Genomic DNA, 14183 nt, shown 5'->3' on the forward strand with positions numbered 1-14183 from the left:
CAATATATTTTTTTAAAAACTGTGTTAAAACATCAATTTTGCTGCAGTGCATGTTTTTTTCTGTTTTTTTCAAACATGTTTGAAGATGGAGTCATGGAGATTATTTCTTTAACTTAATTAAGTCTGCGAGATCTCTTTCTCGCTCCCTCCCTCCTGACCGTATCTCTGTCTGAACATTTAAAGTCGCCGCACACACAGTGAGGTCTGCAGGCGAAAGTCTGATGACCTTATCAGTTTATGAAGGCACAGCATTCAGTATGTGACGGATCCAGAGTTTAGGTTTTACTGTCCCACCTAATTTTTCATATTTAGGTTTTGCATTTGCCAAAGTTACAGCGTAAACCGTTACTTTAATTCAAATCAAATCAAATCACTTTTTATTGTCACATCACATGTGCAGGCACACTGGCACAGCACATGCGAGTGAAATTCTTGTGTGCGAGCCCCACAAGCAACAGAGATGTGCAAACACAACAACACAAACGAGCAAAATACAAGAATGGCCAACCTGAAACTAATAAATATATGTACAATATATAATAGTGTATGCATTTCTGGATGTGTATACTAAATATTTTCCTACGTGTGTGTGTGTGTGTGTGTGTGTGTGTGTGTGTGTGTGTGTGTGTGTGTGTGTGTATACACATTTTTACAAATTAAATAGTAAAAAAATAATAATAATAATAATAATAATAAAATATATAAAATATACAGAGTTGAATATGTGCAAAACAAGTGGCATTTATATACAGTGTGGAGTGCATAATGTTGAAGTTCCAGTAGTGAAGCTGAGGTGTCTATGACGTGTTCAGCAGTCTGATGGCCTGATGGAAAAAGCTGTCTCTCAGTCTGCTGGTACGGGACCGGATGCTGCAGAACCTCCTTCCTGATGAAAGCAGTCTGAACAGTTTATGGCTGGGGTGACTGGAGTCCTTGATGATCCTCCCCGCTTTCCTCAGGCACCGCTTCCTGTAGATGTCTTGGAGGGAGGGAAGCTCACCTCCAATTATCCGTTCAGAGCACCGCACTACTCGCTGGAGAGCTTTGCAGTTGTAGGCGGTGCTGTTGCCATACCAGGTGGTGATGCATCCAGTGAGGATGCTCTCAATGGCACAGCGATAGAAGGTCCTGAGGATGCGGGGGCTCATGCCGAATCTTTTCAGTCTCCTGAGAAAGAAGAGGCGCTGCTGCGCCTTCTTCACTGTTTTGTTTGTGTGTACTGACCACGTAAGATCCTCAGCCAGGTGTACGCCAAGGAACCGGAAGCTGCTCACTCTCTCCACAGCAGCGCCGTTGATGGTGATGGGGGTGTGTACTTCTCTGCACCTCCGGAAGTCCACTATCAACTCCTTTGTCTTTGCGACGTTGAGGGTGAGATGGTTGTCTTGACACCAGTGGGTCAGGGCGCTGACCTCCTCCCTGTAAGCCGTCTCATCACCGTTGGTGATAAGACCCACCACTGTAGTGTCGTCCGCAAACTTCACAAACTAATTAAGGTGATTAGTTTGTTTTAGTATAGAATATGACATTACACTGTGTTGTAAATGTTGGTGCACACATTTAGTTTGCATTGTTCTGTCAATGATTTATAACTCGCCTTACTTTTTTTTTCTCTTTTCTTGAGTTACCTGTCTGCTATTTGTTTGCTTTAAACAAAAGAGGCTGGAATTGCTTTAAATGGACTTAAGCATCTACTCAGACCATATAGGGGAGGGTGGAGCTTCCTTGCATTAGATTTATTTTTTCCCAGTGGTTTCTAACTTGGGGTGATTAGCAGTGTTGCCTCACAGCAAGAAGGTCTTGAGTTCAACTCCACCAGCTGGCCAGAGCCTTTCTGTGTTGAGTCTGTGTGTTCCCCCCTTTTCCTGCCACATTCAGTTGGTGGGGTTAGGTTAATTGGTGAATCCAAATTGGCCACAGATATCAAATCAAATCATATGATACGAATGTGAATGGTGTTGTTTGGGACCAACATTTGTGGTCATTTGTTCATGACCACCTTGAGCAATAATTTACATAATCATGTTTGTAGTTAAGCTAAGAAAAGCTGAGTAAAAGCGCCTGTTCAACAGCTGCTTTTACGTTTGCCTGGTTCTTAAAAGATTGACATAGCTGTGATGTGACCCTTGAGTTGAAGCCTCGTCCAACTGCAAACTCAAAGGGTATCAACATGTCACTCACAAGGTAGGCCATCCCTGAAGCATACCCTTCTTTATCATCCTTTTTGACTGGAATGAGGACCACTCCCCAGAAACCAAGTTTATGCGTACACCATCTATGCTGCATATCAACTAACTTTCCAACAAGGAAATTAGAAGAAGTGTGACTCTTATATAATAAGTGAGATGTTAGGATGAAAGGCCAGCTGGCTCAAGCACAGATATCATGACAGACTTTTTAGAAAAGTGGTGCAACAAGACTTTACTTTCTGATTTCAACACTGACTGACAGCAGTAGGATATTTTAATATTTCTGCTTCAGTTGCTTTTCAACTAACTTTCTCTGTTTATCTCTTTCACACAAAAAATTATTTTTGAATTGTTTTCCAATTTTTGGTGCCCTAGTGTTCGTGAGAAATATTAATTCCATTACTGGCATAACTCACAATGGTCTCCATTTATCATATTTACATTTAACAATAATTTGTTATCACTTTAGTTTAGTTTGTACCAACCCCCCTTTTGCCAAATTCAAATAAATGCAGCATAAAACCTGCTACTTTTCTTTTCTTAAATAAACCAGAGGAAATCGGTACCGCGACCACGTCTATACAACCCAAGTTATCAAGGCACCCATTATTATTATACCAGATTCAGTGTCACAGTCTGCATTTATATACTCACGTATACCAGGCTGCATAATAACCTATCCTTTCCAGCTCTGAAATAATGAACCACTATGAGAAGACCTTATCCTCTGATAGGCATTAATGGGATGTAGGACATTATTGCTCTCATTACACTTCTCCCGGGATAAATTGCACAGTCAGAGCCGGCAGAGGACTTGGCAAGAGCAGGAAAAAGCAAAAAGGAAAGGCGAGTGCACGTCTCCCCGCCCCCCAAGCCAGGCCGAGAGAAGGCTTGAAAAAAAAGGACATTTATCATTTCTTCTTCAGCCAGCTGTTTTTCTCATGGTTTTTCCAAAGTACACAGCACAGCAGATTCTGCAATATTCTTACACACTAATTAAGCATTGGAAACCTACCTACTTCTTTGTTCATTGTAAACAATTGTACTTTCTGTAAAGTGGTTTGAATTAAAGAGAAAAGAAAAGTATGTTTTGTTTTGTTTTGTTTTTTCAAGATCTGTTCACATGTACTTAGCAAGAGTGAGTACACAGCGTTAAAAAATGGTACTTAGTGTAGTGAGGAAGGCGAAAAGCAAAGAGAGCATATGAAGGTAATATTGAAGTAGGCGCAGTTTTGAAGTGGTGAAAGGCAAAGGCATGAGTGCAAGCGTAATAAAAGGTAATAGGAGAGATGTCGAGCAGGCGGAGGACTTGGCTGGAGCAGGAAAAGGCAAAAGGGGAAACGCGAATGCGCATCCCCGCCCCCCAAGCTAGGGCCGTGGCAGCGAGATCGTGGGGGTTCGAACTGGCGGCGCTCTGTACCAGAGTGCTCTGCCACACATCATACGCCAAACGGCCAGCCCAGAGAACGGTTAAAAAAAAGGACATTTATCATTTCTTCTCCAGCCAGCTGTTTTTCTCATGTTTTTTCGCTCTGTACCAGAGTGCTCTGCCACACATCATACGCCAAACGGCCGGCCGAGAGAACGGTTAAAAAAAAGGACATTTATCATTTCTTCTCCAGCCAGCCCTTCTCATGGTTTTTACAAAGTACACAGCACAGCAGATTCTGCAATATTCTTACACACTAATTAAGCATTGGAAACCTACCTACCTACTTCTGTCTTCATTCTAAACAATTACACTTTCTGGAAAGTGCTTTCAATAAAACACAAAACAAAACCATCTTTTCTTTGCTTTTTTTTATTCAACATCTCTTCACGGTGTACTGAGGAAGGCGAAAAGCAAAGAGAGCATATGAAGGTAATATTGAAGTAGGCGCAGTTTTGAAGTGGTGAAGGCAAAGGCATGAGTGCAAGCCTAATAAAAGCTAATAGGAGAGATGTAGAGCCGGCAGAGGACTTGGCAAGAGCAGGAAAAAGCAAAAAGGAAAGGCGAGTGCATGTCTCCCCGCCCCCCAAGCCAGGTCGAGAGAAGGCTTGAAAAAAAAGGACATTTATCATTTCTTCTTCAGCCAGCTGTTTTTCTCATGTTTTTTCGCTCTGTACCAGAGTGCTCTGCCACACATCATACGCCAAACGGCCAGCCGAGAGAATGGTTAAAAAAAAGGACATTTATCATTTCTTCTCCAGCCAGCCAGCCAGCCAGCCCTTCTCATGGTTTTTACAAAGTACACAGCACAGCAGATTCTGCAATATTCTTACACACTAATTAAGCATTGGAAACCTACCTACCTACTTCTGTCTTCATTCTAAACAATTACACTTTCTGGAAAGTGCTTTCAATAAAACACAAAACAAAACCAGCTTTTCTTTGCTTTTTTTTATTCAACATCTCTTCACGGTGTAGTGAGGAAGGCCAAAAACAAAGAGAGCCTATCAAGGTAATATTCAAGTAGGCGCACTTTTGAAGTGGTGAAAGGCAAAGGCATGAGTGCAAGCCTAATAAAAGCTAATAGGAGAGATGTAGAGCCGGCAGAGGACTTGGCAAGAGCAGGAAAAAGCAAAAAGGAAAGGCGAGTGCACGTCTCCCCGCCCCCCAAGCCAGGTCGAGAGAAGGCTTGAAAAAAAAGGACATTTATCATTTCTTCTTCAGCCAGCTGTTTTTCTCATGTTTTTTCGCTCTGTACCAGAGTGCTCTGCCACACATCATACGCCAAACGGCCGGCCGAGAGAATGGTTAAAAAAAAGGACATTTATCATTTCTTCTCCAGCCAGCCAGCCAGCCAGCCCTTCTCATGGTTTTTCCAAAGTACACAGCACAGCAGATTCTGCAATATTCTTACACACTAATTAAGCATTGGAAACCTACCTACTTCTTTGTTCATTGTAAACAATTGTACTTTCTGTAAAGTGGTTTGAATTAAAGAGAAAAGAAAAGTATGTTTTGTTTTGTTTTTTTTCTTCAAGATCTGTTCACATGTACTTAGCAAGAGTGAGTACACAGCGTTAAAAAATGGTACTTAGTGTAGTGAGGAAGGCGAAAAGCAAAGAGAGCATATGAAGGTAATATTGAAGTAGGCGCAGTTTTGAAGTGGTGAAAGGCAAAGGCATGAGTGCAAGCGTAATAAAAGGTAATAGGAGAGATGTCGAGCAGGCGGAGGACTTGGCTGGAGCAGGAAAAGGCGAAAGGGGAAACGCGAATGCGCATCCCCGCCCCCCAAGCTAGGGCCGTGGCAGGGAGATCGTGGGGGTTCGAACTGGCGGCGCTCTGTACTAGAGTGCTCTGCCACACATCATACGCCAAACGGCCGGCCGAGAGAATGGTTAAAAAAAAGGACATTTATCATTTCTTCTCCAGCCAGCCAGCCAGCCAGCCCTTCTCATGGTTTTTACAAAGTACACAGCACAGCAGATTCTGCAATATTCTTACACACTAATTAAGCATTGGAAACCTACCTACCTACTTCTGTCTTCATTCTAAACAATTACACTTTCTGGAAAGTGCTTTCAATAAAACACAAAACAAAACCAGCTTTTCTTTGCTTTTTTTTATTCAACATCTCTTCACGGTGTAGTGAGGAAGGCCAAAAACAAAGAGAGCCTATCAAGGTAATATTCAAGTAGGCGCACTTTTGAAGTGGTGAAAGGCAAAGGCATGAGTGCAAGCCTAATAAAAGCTAATAGGAGAGATGTAGAGCCGGCAGAGGACTTGGCAAGAGCAGGAAAAAGCAAAAAGGAAAGGCGAGTGCACGTCTCCCCGCCCCCCAAGCCAGGCCGAGAGAAGGCTTGAAAAAAAAGGACATTTATCATTTCTTCTTCAGCCAGCTGTTTTTCTCATGGTTTTTCCAAAGTACACAGCACAGCAGATTCTGCAATATTCTTACACACTAATTAAGCATTGGAAACCTACCTACTTCTTTGTTCATTGTAAACAATTGTACTTTCTGTAAAGTGGTTTGAATTAAAGAGAAAAGAAAAGTATGTTTTGTTTTGTTTTTTTTCTTCAAGATCTGTTCACATGTACTTAGCAAGAGTGAGTACACAGCGTTAAAAAATGGTACTTAGTGTAGTGAGGAAGGCGAAAAGCAAAGAGAGCATATGAAGGTAATATTGAAGTAGGCGCAGTTTTGAAGTGGTGAAAGGCAAAGGCATGAGTGCAAGCGTAATAAAAGGTAATAGGAGAGATGTCGAGCAGGCGGAGGACTTGGCTGGAGCAGGAAAAGGCAAAAGGGGAAACGCGAATGCGCATCCCCGCCCCCCAAGCTAGGGCCGTGGTAGCCAGATCGTGGGGATTCGAACTGGCGGCGCTCTGTACTAGAGTGCTCTGCCACACATCATAGGCCAAACGGCCGGCCGAGATAATGGTTAAAAAAAAAGACATTTATCATTCCTTCTCCAGCCAGCCAGCCCTTCTCATGGTTTTTACAAAGTACACAGCACAGCAGATTCTGCAATATTCTTACACATCAATTACACATGGAAACCTACTTACCTACTTCTGTCTTCATTCTAAACAATTACACTTTCTGGAAAGTGCTTTCAATAAAACACAAAACAAAACCATCTTTTCTTTGCTTTTTTTTTATTCAACATCTCTTCACGGTGTAATGAGGAAGGCCAAAAACAAACAGAGCCTATCAAGGTAATATTGAAGTAGGCGCACTTTTGAAGTGGTGAAAGGCAAAGGCATGAGTGCAAGCCTAATAAAAGCTAATAGGAGAGATGCAGCGACATTAAATACCATAACCAACTGTGGGGTTTGGATTCATCTTTAATTTAAGGAAATATCTGCACCATTTAAACACCAAGCAGGCTACACACCAAACGTTCATTCCTTTGTATTATTGTACAATATAAAGCACGTCAAGGAACCTCCATTGTTAAATAAAACAGCGCTACATACAGTGAGGTAAAAAAGTATTTAGTCAGCCACCGATTGTGCAAGTTCCCCCACCTAAAATGATGACAGAGGTCAGTAATTTGCACCAGAGGTACACTTCAACTGTGAGAGACAGAATGTGAAAAAAAAATCCATGAATCCACATGGTAGGATTTGTAAAGAATTTATTCGTAAATCAGGGTGGAAAATAAGTATTTGGTCAATAACAAAAATACAACTCATTACTTTGTAACATAACCTTTGTTGGCAATAACAGAGGTCAAACGTTTACTATAGGTCTTTACCAGGTTTGCACACACAGTAGCTGGTATTTTGGCCCATTCCTCCGTGCAGATCTTCTCGAGAGCAGTGATGTTTTGGGGCTGTCGCCGAGCAACACGGACTTTCAACTCCCGCCACAGATTTTCTATGGGGTTGAGGTCTGGAGACTGGCTAGGCCACTCCAGGACTTTCAAATGCTTCTTACGGAGCCACTCCTTTGTTGCCCGGGCGGTGTGTTTTGGATCATTGTCATGTTGGAAGACCCAGCCTCGTTTCATCTTCAAAGTTCTCACTGATGGAAGGAGGTTTTGGCTCAAAATCTCACGATACATGGCCCCATTCATTCTGTCCTTAACACGGATCAGTCGTCCTGTCCCCTTGGCAGAAAAACAGCCCCATAGCATGATGTTTCCACCCCCATGCTTCACAGTAGGTATGGTGTTCTTGGGATGCAACTCAGTATTCTTCTTCCTCCAAACACGACGAGCTGAGTTTATACCAAAAAGTTCTACTTTGGTTTCATCTGACCACATGACATTCTCCCAATCCTCTGCTGTATCATCCATGTGCTCTCTGGCAAACTTCAGACGGGCCTGGACATGCACTGGCTTCAGCAGCGGAACACGTCTGGCACTGCGGGATTTGATTCCCTGCCGTTGTAGTGTTACTGATGGTGACCTTTGTTACTTTGGTCCCAGCTCTCTGCAGGTCATTCACCAGGTCCCCCCGTGTGGTTCTGGGATCTTTGCTCACCGTTCTCATGATCATTTTGACCCCACGGGATAAGATCTTGCGTGGAGCCCCAGATCGAGGGAGATTATCAGTGGTCTTGTATGTCTTCCATTTTCTGATGATTGTGGACTGTGGCTGTGGACAGGTGTCTTTTATACAGATGATGAGTTCAAACAGGTGCCATTCATACAGGTAACGAGTGGGGGACAGAAAAGCTTCTTACAGAAGACGTTACAGGTCTGTGAGAGCCAGAGATTTTCCTTGTTTGAGGTGACCAAATACTTATTTTCCACCCTGGTTTACCAATAAATTCTTTACAAATCCTACCATGTGGATTCATGGATTTTTTTTTCACATTCTGTCTCTCACAGTTGAAGTGTACCTCTGGTGCAAATTACTGACCTCTGTCATCATTTTAGGTGGGGGAACTTGCACAATCGGTGGCTGACTAAATACTTTTTTGCCCCACTGTAAATACAACTCAATTGAACTGAATTTTCTCCATTAGCTTTATGCACTTTCAAAAAGCAGTAAACTGTGTGTACAAAAGATACAGAGATAATCTGTTTTTCTTTCAGTATACTCTCCTCGGACACTTTCTCAGGTACAGCATGACAGGGACCACTAAAATCCCTTCTGTGAGACCCTCATTTGCCTTCAGAACTGCCTTAAAATTCAACAAGATGCTGGAAACATTCCTCAGATATTTACAAAGCAAATTTGATTGAGATTAGGAGACTGTGAAGGCCATTTGAGTGCAGTGAACTTATGGTCATGTTCAAGAAACCAGTTTGAGATGATCTGAGCTTTGTGACATGGTGCGTTATCCTGCTGGAAGCAGCCATCAGGTACACCACGGTCACAAAGGCATGGACATGATCAGCGGCAATACTCAGGAAGGCTGTGGTAAATAAAACGATGTTCAGTTGGTGCTAAGGGACCCAACGTGTGCCAAGAAAGTATTGCCCGTGTCATTACTCCACCACCACCAGCCTGAAGCGCTGATACAAGGCAGGATGGATCAATGCTTTTATGTTGTTTACACCAAATTCTGACCCCACACCACCTGAAAGTTGTAGAAAAAACTGAGACTCATCAAACCAGACTATATTTATCTAGTCTTCTATTTTGGTGAGTCTGTGTGAAATTATAGTTTCCTGTTCTTCAGCTGACAGGAGTGGGACCTATTGTGGTCCTCTGCCTCTGCAGCCTGTCTGCTTCGAGGTTTGATATGCACATTCAGAGATGCTCGTCTGCGTAACTTAGTTGTAACAAGTGGTTATTTGGTGGTCATTCTCCTTTAAACTCTGACATTTTAGCGCAGACCATCATCTGCGGTAAAATCCCAGCAGATGAGCAATCTCCAAAATCCAAAGACCAGCCTGTCACAGCACTGGATCTGTGACCCAGTGTTTTGTGGTTGTGGATTAATTGATATTCCTTGATTATTGTTATTCATGGTTTTGATTCTCATTATTGTTTTCTGTTTATGTTATATTCTTAGTTCTAGTCCTTAGGTTTTGTTACCTTACCTTTCCAGTGTTCCACGTTTCATGTTAAGTTACTCTTGTCTCTGTGCGTAATGTTCGCTGTCTCTGCGTTCGTGTGTTTCCTGTTTCACTTTGATAGTTCCGTGTCCTTTGTTAAAGTTTTCAGTTTTGCTTCCCTTTGGTCTCGTCTTGTCTGGTCAGTTACAGCTGTGTTCCCCGCCTGTTGGCTGTTTCCTCATTATCCTCTGTGTATATATAGTGTGTGCTCTCCTTTACCCCCCGTCAGATTGTCTGTTCATTGTTGCCTCCTTGGTGTTTATGTCTCAAGCTCCTCACGCCTGCTGCTCAGGGGGTTTTTGGGTAATGTTTTCTACATTCCTCATGTTGTTTTGTTAGTTTAAGTCCCTACCATGATCCGCTTTTGTTTGCATTTTGTCTTTCACTATAAATAAAACTCACTCACAGCTACTCACTACCTGCACTTGGGTCTGCTCTCTCTTCTCTCCACACGGTCCGCCATGTCAGACTGACACAGCCAGTCTGGCACCAACAACCATATCACAGTCACCTAAGTTACCTTTCTTCCCCCATTCTGATGCTCAGTGTAAACTTCAGAAGGCGATCTAGACCACGCCTAAATACAATGAGTTGCTTTCATGTGATTGGCTGATTATATATTTGTGTTAATGATGAAGGTGTACCTAATAAAGCACTAAACAAACTTGCCTAAATGCTTTTAGTAATTGGTTATTTTCTCTCACTCGAGCCTTTTGACATTCTCTGTCTGTGGAAGTGAAAACAAACGGATAACGTGGAGAGCTTCGCTCACTGTGTGTCACAGTTGGTGTACAGGTTGTTTTTAATATTCTGTCTCATAACAAAAGAGCCACATAAAAAATACATACAACAATGGTGAGAAACTACACATTATTTATATGTGATTAGTGTGGGATTGTGAAAAGGCGCAATCAAGTGTCATCAGGCATATGTTTGGGTGGATGGGCTCTTTATTTTAACAGCGTACAAGTAAGATTTATTTCTGCCTGCTCTCTACTACTGTGGTGAAATGCCACAAAGGCAAAAAGGAAGAAGAGAAGAAACCTAGAAAGAAATAGCCTAAATATTATGTAAAAATTATGTCAAGTGTAATGCAGGCATCCACAAGTCAGTGCAAAATCTCACATGTATCTTATCAATCACTTTTATTTGGTTTATAATCTGATACAAATACATTTCCCACAGGTCGCCACCAGTAAATTAATTATGGGATTGTGGGAGATGTAAGCCACCTACAGTTACCATTTGCCCACCTAATGGCCAAAGTTAAAGGTCAGATGAAAATTGCATATACTGTCCTGGGGTTCCATCTCTTTATATAAAAGCAGACCGATCCCAGACCGTCACCTTTAATGAAAATGTGTTCTAATGCATCAACTGCTGAGGGAAAATGGGTCAAAATGCATTTAAATGATCGCATCTGCACTTAAGCTTTTAAACAGCCTCTTCTGAAATGCATATTTCCATCTCCTCATAATGCTGGGAAACCAGTATTGATGCTGCCGGCTTTCTGTTTGTCTAGAATACAAAGTCTTAAAACTTGTTTTTTCAACAGGGCCATGTGATGTGTTATGGTCACCATAGTATCTGCAGAAACATCAGAAGCCAGTGTTTACTATAAATGTACCACCGGTGCAGATGGTGAAGTCCATTGTCCGAAGGGAATGCAACACCTCTGATTACATTTTAAATGTTAAGCAGCTGAACTGTAAGAGAGCGCAGCCTGATGTACAACGTGCTGTTTTTCATAACAGGAACACTCTCACCCAAAAGAATGAGCTCTACAGTAAAACACGTTCAGAGCTTTAAATGTGGTTTGCTTTTGCTTGCAGAGCATCTAAAGTTCCTCTGATGTTATACAGCTTAAGGTCGAAACTCTAGCTGACTATCATTTTGCCTGCAGCAAGGTTAGCACAGTTGCAATTTCAATGGACATAATCCCAGCAGTGCTAAAATCAAAAGAACGTGTTCTGGTCGGGACCAGAAGCTTTACTTTTTTTTCTCCACAACATTAAATTTGGATTTTTATTATTACGCCACAAAAAGTTTGAAACAAAATGGGTGAAATGGAACTGACGGACAGATTAAATGTTAAGGGCAAATAGTGACCCCAGAAAAAAGGCTGCATTATTAGTTTTTTTGTGAAATGAATGAGTATTTATATATTTAAAAAACAATATTAAAGATGTTCCAGACAGACAGGGATTCAATGTAAGATGAATATATGGTACCTGTCTGCCGAGTAATTAAATAATACATTAATCATATATTTAAATACATGTCAAGGTTGAGTGTCTGACTTCTTAAAGCGATCAGACGCCCTGATATTGCCTTAAAAGCACACAGTGTTCCCTGACAGAAAGATCAGGGCATTCTGTTTGAAATTCATTGAGTCTGAACTGAGTTATCAGAGTTTTATGGGAGTGTGCAGACACACTGCATCTTTAAATCAAGTCTTGAATATCATCATTCGGCTAAGCCCTTCTCGTCCTTCTTTGCCACTCTCTCTCTCTTTGCTCTCAGGTGGAGTTTGGGTAGGGTTCTGGTTTTGTCCTGGACTTATGTGAGGTTACTGCTGTCTCTAGCTCCAGCTAGCACCGCTGCTTAACATCTGTTCATTACACTGAGATTCAAAGGGCCAGGTGAAACTTCCACTATTTCCCATAATTTGACTTTGCCTTCTCGTTCTCAAGGTTTGAAAGAAGAAGAAAGAAAGTGTACTTTATTGGTCCCCGTGGGGAAAATCCCTCTCTGCATTTAACCCATTATATATATTATATAACCCCATAATCACATCAATGTGGATGATCACAGCTAAGTGTAAGTGAAATGTTTAGCAAGACATTTTTTATTCACTTAAGTAAGCCTTTAAAAGTCAGAAGCAAAGGAAAATGGGAAAAATGTGCAGTGATTTATTGAAAGACGTGCAAACACACATGGAAACACAGTAGTAGCGGCAAAGATTGGGTTTTACGATTCTTCAACACAGCCTGAACTTGCTTGGGCAGCTTTATTGTAATTTCTCTGAGTAGTCTTTAGGAATAGTTCTGCAGGGTTCTCAAAGGACATTCAATGCTCATCTTTGGATGTTGGCTGCCTTTGTTCCATTTACCGTCAAGATGATCCCACACTGCTTCATTAACATTGAGGTCCTGGCTCTGGGGAGACAGGTCATTTTATGAATCACAAGTGGACTTCATCCTGCTATCCCGCTTTGACTTTTCATTTTCACTCACATTTCTTAAAAGGCCGTTTCCAAAGGAAGCGACTCAGATGCACAGAGAACGAGACTGGCAGCAAAAAGATTGAAGAGTAAAACTGAGATTTAAACACACAAAGGGAATATCTTCATTCTCTGCCAAGGACTCATTACTCCACATTTATTCTATATGCACACTGCAAACTGGTGCTCTTACTATAGTAAAGTGAGAAAGTGATATTACTATAACTAATGTGATATGATTAAATATGTGATTAATACATGAGAAAGGAAATCTGCCTCCACAATAGTCATAATGTCAAGAGAAATACTATTAATGACTAAAAGAAATCAAAAGAAGAGAAGGACATTTCTTTTTCCAGATTCAAGTACTGGTTTGTTTCATTTATTTTCCTTTTTTTAGAATTATTTTACCAAAAAAAAAAGAAGTCTGATTATTAAAAGAATTTAATGTAATGATTTACCAACTGGCTTTGTAGAAACAGTGTTGCCTCTACACATTACAGACAACTGAGTTAAAAAAAAAAACCAACAACACAGTTTTAAATTGTTTCTTTAAACACTTTGTTGCTTGTGCAGTGTGTTGAGGAGAACTGAGGAAACAAATCACCGTCAGTATGGACAGAGGAGGTCAGGAGAGTGTCTACATCCATCTTTAAAAGACACTGGAGGCTTTGTCATCGTTTGGGGCTGCATGTCAGCCAGCAGTGTTAATGATCTTGTCAAAATCAATGGAATAGTAAACGCAAAAAGTATGGCCATATTTTAATCCACTGTGTAATATCATCTGGAAAGTGTGTGATTAGCAAGAGTTACATCTTTCAGCACGACCGTGATCCTAAACACACTGCCAACGATTCATCCATGAAAAGAAAAACACACCTTTGACACTATCAGTCATGGCATCCCCAGACCTCAACATTACTGAAGCAATACAGGATTAACAGAGCAGAACAAAAGCCAGCCAATATCCACATACTGTATTTCCACGTGTATTTCACTCAGTCATTAATCTCTGCACCTAGTTCCCATTTCCTAGTAACATATAAAATATAAAAATATTAAGACACGACGTGTGATTCAGGACTTTTGCACAGTACTTTGTCTTTGTGGTTTCTTGCTAACTGTAGCGTGTCTTATCACAAAAATATTTACGAATTTATACATTGAAGATAATATTCAATCAGAATTGATCAGAATACATTAATAATTCCTAAGGGCATTATGTGACAAACACCCCATGACTTACTTTGTCAAAGTAAAAGACAAAGAAATAAGTAAGAAAAAAGTTGAAGAAAAAAAGGAGGAACAACTGGTTGACGCATGCGCACTTA

This window comes from Astatotilapia calliptera, chromosome 18 (assembly GCF_964374335.1).
Source record: "Astatotilapia calliptera chromosome 18, fAstCal68.1, whole genome shotgun sequence".
Taxonomy (NCBI): domain Eukaryota; kingdom Metazoa; phylum Chordata; class Actinopteri; order Cichliformes; family Cichlidae; genus Astatotilapia; species Astatotilapia calliptera.